Source organism: Azolla caroliniana, unplaced genomic scaffold (assembly GCF_043228905.1).
Source record: "Azolla caroliniana isolate FFs.n. ecotype wild unplaced genomic scaffold, voAzoCaro1.0.p SCAF_75, whole genome shotgun sequence".
NCBI classification, from domain to species: Eukaryota; Viridiplantae; Streptophyta; class Polypodiopsida; order Salviniales; family Salviniaceae; genus Azolla; species Azolla caroliniana.
The window spans coordinates 41,544-50,931 of NW_028230510.1; the positions used below are offsets into that span (position 1 = coordinate 41,544).

Sequence of the window (9,388 nt, forward strand, 5' to 3'; positions counted from 1 at the left end):
GCGTGCGAACGCTTTTTCAATAACTGGCTCATAACGGTGAAACCAGCTTACCCTTTGAGAGTAATGGCCACACCGTGGGAAGTCGTGAAAGCTTCTCTCCCTTTATTGCGGTCGAGTGCCCCAGCAAGCAAGCAAGCAAGCAAGCAAGCACGCCCTCAACGACGAGGAATAAAGCGGGTCAGGCCCCAAGATGAAAGCAGGTCAAGTTTGGTAGGCGGTTAGCTAACGCCAACCCGGGTTCAGCAAGCAAGCAAGCAAGCAAGAATGCGCCAGGATAGGTGCCCCGGGACCAACACTTAAACAGTCCAGGGTCCCACCACCAAAAGGTCTTGTTCCCACTGTCCTCGTTGCTTTATCTCGTATTCCAGAACCACCTTGTTCTTAGGGAATCTCTCTCGTAGCTACGAGCTAGCTCATTGACCCCGTAACGACTGATTCGAAAGATGAGAGCATGATTGTTAATGCCAACACGCCGGTTCTCACTCCCTTCGGCCGAATCCATCTCGAACCAAAGGTTGGTTCTCCGGCCATATGCACCAGTGTATCGAGAGCTGCTGCTTTTCAGCGAAGAAAAAAACTAAACTTTAGACGGGCTTCGTGATGTTTATGCTTTTTCATTGGAGCATCTATGAACATGTGAACACTGCTGCTGGCCCGACTGAAATTCACTTACGTAACCTTCTAGCCGAGGTCAATTTTGTCACTGAGATTGTTGTTCTAGCTAGGCCTTCTTGCTCTCTGGAGCCAAGTGAAGCGCAGTGATCATTGGAATGCAAGGCCATGAACATGACGTAAGGGAAGGCCGAATCCATCTCGAACCAAAGGTTGGTTCTCCGGCCATATGCACCGGTTCATCGTAACCGTTCGAGAGCGAAAAAAAAAACTAAACGCAGAAGCTAGACAATTGCGGCGCGGCCCAACAAGAAAAGAAAAGAAGCGGATTGACGTGGCCGCAGTCATTCGACCTCCCCATGCTATCTGAGTGGATGCACCTCACCCTTCCACTGGCTATGCGGGGACTGGACCAATGTGATCTCGCCTTGACGTTGGCGGTCCGGCTTATGGAGAAGAGACCAACTGTGGTGTGGCCTTCTCCAACCAAGAGTCACACCAAAATTCAAATATTGCACATGAATTCATCAACCTGCCTCGTATGGCAGAAATTGACCAAAAAACCGAGTTTGATCCTGGCTCAGAATGAACGCTAGCGATATGCTTAACACATGCAAGTCGAACGTTGTTTTCGTCTATAGAACAGTTGAAGACAAAGTGGCGAACGGGTGCGTAACGCGTGGGAATCTGCCAAACAGTTTGGGCCGAATCCCAAAGAAACGAAAGCAGCTTTGCTGCTTGCTTGCTTGCTTGCTTGCTTGCTTGCTGCTTTTCGATAAAGCTAAAAAGCGCTGTTTGATGAGCCTGCGTAGTATTAGGTAGTTGGTTGGGTAAAGGCTGACCAAGCCGCAGATGCTTAGCTGATCTTTTCGGACGATCAGCCACACTGGGACTGAGACACGGCCCAGACTCCGTAGGGAGGCAGCAGTGGGGAATATCGGACAATGGGCGAAAGCCCGATCCAGCAATATCGCGTGAGTGAGTGAAAAACGTCGCTAACGCGAGGAAGGGCAATGCCGCTTGTAAAGCTCTTTCGTCGAGTACGCGATTATGACAAGACTCGAAGAAGAAGCCCCGGCTAACTCCGTGCCAGCAGCCGCGGTAAGACGGGGGGGGCAAGTGTTATTCGGAATGACTGGGCGTAAAGGGCACGTAGGCAGTGAATCAGGTTGAAAGTCAAAGGCGCCAGCTCAACTGGCGGAATGCTTTCAAAACCAATTTACTCGAGTGGGACAGAGGGGAGTGGAATTTCGTGTGTAGGGATAAAATCCGGAGATATACGAAGGAACGCCGAAGTAGCGAAGGCAGCTTTCTGGGTCTCTACTGACGCTGAGGTGCGAAAGCTTGGGGAGCAAACAGGATTAGATACCCTGGTAGTCCATGCCGTAAACGATGAGTGTTCGTCCTTGGTCCGCGGATCGGGGGCCCAGCTAACGCGTTAAACACTCCGCCTGGGGAGTACGGTCGCAAGACTGAAACTCAAAGGAATTGACGGGGGCCTGCACAAGCGGTGGAGCATGTGGTTTAATTCGATACAACGCGCAAAACCTTACCAGCCCTTGACATATGAACACTTGACGTATGAACACTTGACATATGAACCGGTGTGCTTGTCCTTAACGGGATGAAACGAAAATTCATACAGGTGCTGCATGGCTGTCGTCAGCTCGTGTCGTGAGACGTTTTTGGTTAACTCCTATAACGAGCGAAACCCTCGTTTTGTGTTGCTAAGATATGCTGCTCCCAGAGGATCAATGTCATCATTCACCCTCGGCAAGCAGGAACATAGAACATGGGCTGGCTTCCGACGAACTTGAGGTTCCGACGAGCGAGCCGGTGGTAAGTGAGCCGCTTCATCGGTACCTGCCCATGAATCTGTGTTCAGTCAGCGGTTAGCCAGGATTGATGACACTCCCTCTGTGCCGATGTTGCACTCACAAGAGACTGCCCGTAGTTCTACTATGGAGGAAGGTGAGGATGACGTCAAGTCCGCATGGCCCTTATGGGCTGGGCTACACACGTGCTACAATGGCAATTACAATAGGAAGCAGGGCCGTAAGGCGGAGCGAATCCAGAAAGATTGCCTCAGTTCGGATTGTTCTCTGCAACTCGAGAACATGAAGTTGGAATCGCTAGTAATCGCGGATCAGCATGCCGCGGTGAATATGTACTCGGGCCCCGTACACACCGCCCGTCACACCCTGGGAATTGGTTTCGCCCGAAGCATCGACCAGAGATCACCCATTACTAAAGTGTTCCATGCCTAGTTGAGTGTGGCCCATTTTGGTATTGGTGGTCTTCTTGGCGCATATCACGGTTGGGTCAGTGACTGGGGTGAAGTCGTAACATGGTAGTCGTAGGGGAACCTGTGGCTGGAGGGAATCTCAAAGGGAAGCGCCAGCGTCCTTTCGTTAACTGTACTGACTTGATGAAGTTAATTCCAAGTTGGGTAAATGCCGGCCCGGCCCGGCCCGGCCCGGCCCGGCCGGATGAAGCGCTATGCGCGAGGAGGAAGCGCTTCTTCATGAAGCGCATGAAGGGATTGAAACCGTAGACCAATCGCGGATGAAGCGGTTAACAGTTGAGCTACCAGCGCGGGAAGGGAAAATGTACGGTTAGTATCATATACATTCTTTGACTTTCGAGCCGCCTCATGACCTGTGAGACGTTAACTATTCAAAGACCCCAGCTGCTTGCTGCTTTCTTCGAGATTTCATGAACCTCGCTAAAGCCTAAAGCAGCAAGCAAGCAAGCAAGCAAGCAAGCAAGCATTGGAGTTCGAAAAACGTATAGATCGAAAGACGACGACAAAGCGAAGGCCTTCATTGCATTGCTGCGACTTGCTTGCTGCAAGGACATAAGACTTTCTTTCTAGGCCCTTTTCCCTTCCCGCTACATCCTTCTTTGTACCTGTAGAGGCAGGGTCGAATGGTGGCTCTGCAGTTTGGCTTGATTGCTCTTGAATTGGAGAGATACGAACAGAAAATTTTCATCGATAGCGTTCCATGAATTATCGTATATGAAACGAATTGAACACAAATGATCCATCACTCGCATTCTACTAGGTGCTTGAGCGGGGCAAAGTCTTTGCGCGCGCATAGAAGGCCCCGCGCTTCGGCCGATTTGTATTATAGGAATGATCTCTTTCTTCATAATACCCCTCCTTTCGGAAACGAAACTTAGGCGGATATAGATTAACGGTAGATTATCTGCCTTCCAAGCAGAGGATATGGGTTCGACTCCCGTTATCCGCAACTGACAAATAGGACAAAGGATGGCTACAGATCATGGCTATGGGAAAACCAAACCCATTTCTACCGAGGGACTGCGGTCAAGCGAAGGCTTACGAATTGGGACGAAGGTTTGGACTGAAGGGAGGAGTTACGTAGCTTAGACTGAAGAGAACAAGCACAGGAAGAAAGGAAGAGCATGCCGTAAAAGCAGCATGGTTGAGGGTCGATCTTGTCTTCCCTTTAACTGGTTCAATTGGCGTGGGAGGGGGCGGACCCCGCCCCGACGTATAGGATAAAAAATGACTTAATTGAAGACAATTTTCCATAACCAAGTTGTTGTTACTTTTAGCCCTCTACATCCCCAGGAGCTGAGCCAACAGATGAATTCTCAGAACAAAATGATAATTCATTCTCGCTCGAGATCAGACTCATCAAACCGTAAGCGGTATGCTTTCGTGGTTGCCTTAATGGGGTTAATTCATTCTCCACAATATTGCATTGCGGACTTTCCTGTAGTCCCATTGGGATAGGGGAGCGCCTCGCGATAGTGCCTGCTACCCTATCCCAGTATCATATTTCCTGCTAGCTGAACTGAGGTCACTAATTGCTTGCGGCGTTGTTGACTTGATTTCGGTTTTGTAGGACGTTAGAAGCGCCTGAGAGCATAGGTTTGATCTAACGTCATCTTCTAGGACAGAGGAGATTTCTGTTAGCTGCGAAAGTTAAAGTTGTTGCAGAAAACTCCCTCCAACTTACCGCCCAGCCGCTCTCTGCGGGTGTGACTGTTTATAACCTCCCAGTGTATCAAGCCCAAATTCCAGGGCTGTGCTGGGCTCTTTTTCTCATCTGGAGCCGCTTTCGCCATCGCAAAGAATGGCAAAGGGACGCATAGTAAGGTGACGAATAATACTGGTTCTTGCTTGATTTCTGGTGCCGCTCTGAAGAGGTGAGAGACAGCAACTAGCATCCTTTCTAGTGGGTATTCTTTTTTCTTTTTTGAATTTTCCTTATTTTACTGGCTTTTCTGCTGGGTTCTCAAGCCTTTTTCGAATGAATGACTATTTTCGTGACCAATTAGCAAAATGGATTTGTGAACCACACGGAATCATTATTTACCAGAATGAGATAAATAACTAACCTATGTAATCCCTCTAGGAGAGTAGAATCCACCAGGAATGCAATAAATATTCATGATCAATTAGCTTCAAATATAGCTATGAAATCTTTACGTGCATTCGGTATAACTAAACTATCTGAAATTTAGCATGTTATCAGTCCTTCGAAATATCTTTACATCTTTAAAAAACGTAGACTAGAATGCCGCCACGTGGATGAATACTTAAAGCGTTCTTCATGTTTCATATGTTCCCAATTGATTAAGAAACCACCAATCCATTTGGAATTGATATGACTTTAATTGGTCCTTCTCGCCATTTTTTTCATTGTGTCATCGTACAAAAGATCAATATTCACCAACAATAAATGGCCCTCCTTACGAATGATAGATCCAATCGCATTACAAGCAATCTTCAAGAATAAAAGTGTTTTTTCCAAATCAATAATAGCCCTTCCGCGTCTAAATCCGTATAAATATCTTTAATAATATGGAGTTGGGGGTCCCTAATAGCCCGAATGTGCGCTTGTATTCGGTAATCTTTAAAAAATGACTTTCTTTTCCTTTTTGGAATAATACTCTTTCTTTCCTTTTTCCATTTCATACGGTAGAGCGGCGCATAATATGCTTTCTTTCTTCGATGTTCAAAATCTATGTATCCGTTTGAAAACTGATAGAACAGTAGCAAATTATTCAAGTGGACTGCAAGCCATGATAAAGTTCAGTTCAGGCAGGGTTTCATAAAAATCTGAGATTGGTTCTTTATAATCATGGCTGTTTAAAAAGAAGTGAAAAGGGGCAAGTAATCCCATATACCAATATAGCGAAAAGTGACCGAAGCATGATGCAGGTTCGGTTGAAAGGAAGAACCCGCTAGCCCGCCCTGAACAAGGGCAAAGCATTCCGTAGGTATATAATCTAATGTGCACTTTCCGCATCCTACAGGACTTGAACCTGTGACCTTCAACTTAGAAGGTTGTTGCTCTATCCGACTGAGCTAAGGATGCTGTGCATTACAAACACTTCTAGGCTTTTCAGTTAAGTCAGGTAAAACTTGCTTGCCTTTTCGCCGAAAAAGCAATAGAAAAAAGTTATGAATACAAGAAAGAAGAAACCGCAACCGCAGCCCTGGATGATTCTTCCTGAAGTAAGTTCTAAAGAATGCCATTCTTTTCCGTAAAGACTTTTCTTCTCATTTTCGAATTTGCCCCTATTTCTTTCTACCTAGTCATCAGTTTGCTACCTTCCCTGATCCCAATTGGTGCTTTTTTCGCATTTGCTTTGAAAGGTTCGGCCTATCCGGATAAATTGTCAGCTCACGAACGCGGTTCTGACCTACTTGGTGATGTCAGAAGTCGTTTTGATACATGACCTTATTCGGTCTCCCCTTCATTTATTATCTTCGATTCGGAAGTGACCCTCTCGTTTCCCCGGGCAGTATCCTCGAACAAGATTGGTTGGTTTGGATTTCGGTCTATGATGGTGTTTGTACGGATTCCGACCATTGGATCTCTTCATGAATGGAAAAAGGGCGCTCTGGACTGGGAGTAACCGACACTGAAGAGTCAGGCCCCATCAAGGCAGATGCATGATGAACGCTTTTCGGGGCCGCACGCAGAAGGAAAAACACAGAATGAACCGAATACTACTATTACTATCATGGCCAGGTGACTTCCAATTCTTAAATAGCCTTTATTTTCTATACTTAACTAGCATTCGATAGATCATCTAATTCTGAGCAATATAAGTCATCGGTGGGGGTTTGGTTTGTTAGCCGGTCTTCGTCCAGTCATTTAGATCATTATCGGCGTCTTTTCAGCTATGTATTATACACCTCATGTCGATCTGGCTCTCAACAGCGTAGAACACATTATGAGAGATGTGAAGGGAGGCTGGTTGCTTTGTTACATGTATGCCAATGGGGCCAGTATGTTCTTCACTGCAGTTCATATCTATATTTTCTGCGGTCCGTATCATGGAAGCTATATCAGTCTCAGAGAATTCATTCGGTGTCTCGGAGTTGTCACCCTTCTATCAACGATCGTTACCGCTTTCACAGGCCATGTACTCTTCCGGGGTTAAATGAGCTTTCGGGGAGCTATAGTAACTACCAGCTCAGCTAGTGTCGTATTTATAGTAGGAGATACCATAGTCACTCGGCTTTGGGGTGGTTTCTCCGTAGACAATGCCACCCTAAATCGTTTCTCCAGTCCTTATCACTCACTCCTTTTCGTAATTGCAGGCGCTAGTCCTATCTATCCGGCTGCGTTATATTAATACGGATTCAACAATCCATTGGGCATAAATTCTTCTGTGGATAAAATTGCTTTTCATCTCTATCTTTACGCCAAGGATTTGGTGGGTCGGGTAGCATTTGCCATTTTCTTCTCCATCCGGCTCTTCTATGCACCTAATGTCTTGGGATACTCCGACAATTATATGCCTGCGAATCCGATGTTCACTCTGGCTTATATTGTATTAGAATGGTATCCCTTATCAATCTATGCTATTCCGTGAAGTATCCTCAACAAATTAGGAGGAGTGGCCGCTACAGGACCAGTTTTTGTGTCATCACTGGCCCCACTTTTCCTTAACACTTCCGCAGTACGGAGTTTAAGTTCTTGACTAATTTACTAAAGAATGTTTCGGTTGCCTTTGGCCGATTGCTTACTTTTAGGTTGGATTGGATGTTAACCAGTGGAGGCACCGCACGTTACTATTGGATAAATGGCTTTTGTAGTGTTTTCCTCTTATTCTGCTATCACGCCCATTCTTGGCCAAATAGAAGCCAGATTAATAATGAATGCCGACGATGCCACGATAGGTCGGCACTTCGCTATGCCAGTTTATTACCCCAGCCAGAACCGCTAATATAAGAAAATAAATAAAGGCCGCAACGCTTATAGATAAACTGATTTTCTAATAAAAAAGAACAGGATTGAGCCTTCTAGTACTTGTTGTGAACTAACTTTTAGTACTTGTTGTGAAGGTGGTTTTAATGAGGAATAGAATAATATTATTGAAAACAATTTAGATAAAAAATGTTTAATGTTTTGGGATGTTACATTTTGGAATTGTTAATTGATAAAGAGTTAGTAAAACTTATGGAGAATCCAAACATGGATGAACAACCAGTTATTTGTTCTGCAGGAAGGAGGATTTTTTAAGAAAAAAAGACTCTATGTTCGATGTTTATACAATATTAGAAATCTCTTACCTGTCAAGTTGAACTTACCAATGGTTGTTCTGCTAGTACTTTGGGTTATAAAATAGAAAGAATAGAAAGAATGTGAAACAGTTACTTTGAGTGGTGGTTATTTGACCGAGCCTATTGATATTTACTATCGCTAAGAATGCGGTTGAGTAAGGCCCGCCCGAAAACGACATATAAAAAGCACTCTACCCAGCTGGAAGGTGCAGAGCAGGAAGATATATTGATGAGTGGGTCGAAGAAACAAAGAAAGGGTTATAAACAGCAGCAAAAAAGGCCTTCATCAAGTACACAATCAAATACACAATCAAAAGCAGCAGCTGGGAGATCACCTATTTCTTCCTGTCAGCTCACAATTGTTGCTTGCATCCAGGCCTGTCTGCAGACAATGAATCAAAGCAATCCTTCAACGCTTCTTCCGCCGGCCGCAGAGACCAAAGCAGTGCTGCTTTGTAAACTAAACCGTGATTCAATGTATCTTTTAGAGCCTGAAAGTTCGTTGAAACCAGACCTGCAGTCCGGCGGCAGGGTCTACGACTGACTTCAGGCAACATGAATTACGAAGCTTTTTTGTCAAGGAATAAGAAGAAATATAAAGTACTAAAAAGAATATCATCATTTTATGATGGAGTTTATAAGTATTTGATATATAAGTCTTTAAATTTGTTTATCAAAAAGATTACATATGCTGACAGGATCGGTCGATCCAAAAAAATTATTAATAGATTTAAGATATCATTTGCTCTCAACTTGGACAACAGCTGTTTGTATGCATCTTTTAGGTTATATAATGGTAATTCTTTTTAGACCAGAAGGCAACAAACAAGTTTATAGCTGGTGACAGTAATCAATTATTCTATCTATTGGGAATAAGTGGGATAACTAGTATGATTCTATCACTGGTGAGTGTAAAAAAGAATGGAACTATTACAAACAAAAAAGAAGTTATATGCGAATGCGCAAGTCTTACTGTTAGGTGGTCTAACATGGTACCTTATAGGCGTGATAGATCTTCCATTAATAAAAGATCAAATAGATGTTATAGGTATGTTTTAGAATGTTTTATGTCTTCAGCCGGAGAAGATATAGAAGCATCTCGAGGTTGGTTCTGCGGTCAGCACGCAACCTTCTTCTTCCTCAGCAACCAACCGAAAATGGTGGGGCTAGTGTGCAGCCTAAGCATGTACCGGAAGAAGGCTCTAAAACTACGGCTGATAG

General features: G+C 44.8%; 1 non-coding gene and 1 pseudogene across 1 annotated transcript; one reads left to right on the forward strand and one right to left on the reverse strand.

The window, feature by feature from the left end:
• The first annotated feature begins 1,174 nt into the window (after nt 1–1,174).
• Nucleotides 1,175–2,995, forward strand: LOC147849350 (18S ribosomal RNA; annotated as a pseudogene).
• Nucleotides 2,996–5,892: 2,897 nt separating this feature from the next.
• Nucleotides 5,893–5,966, reverse strand: TRNAR-UCU (transfer RNA arginine (anticodon UCU)). The gene has a single exon. It is a non-coding gene; the product is annotated as a tRNA-Arg (tRNA).
• Nucleotides 5,967–9,388: the final 3,422 nt, after the last annotated feature.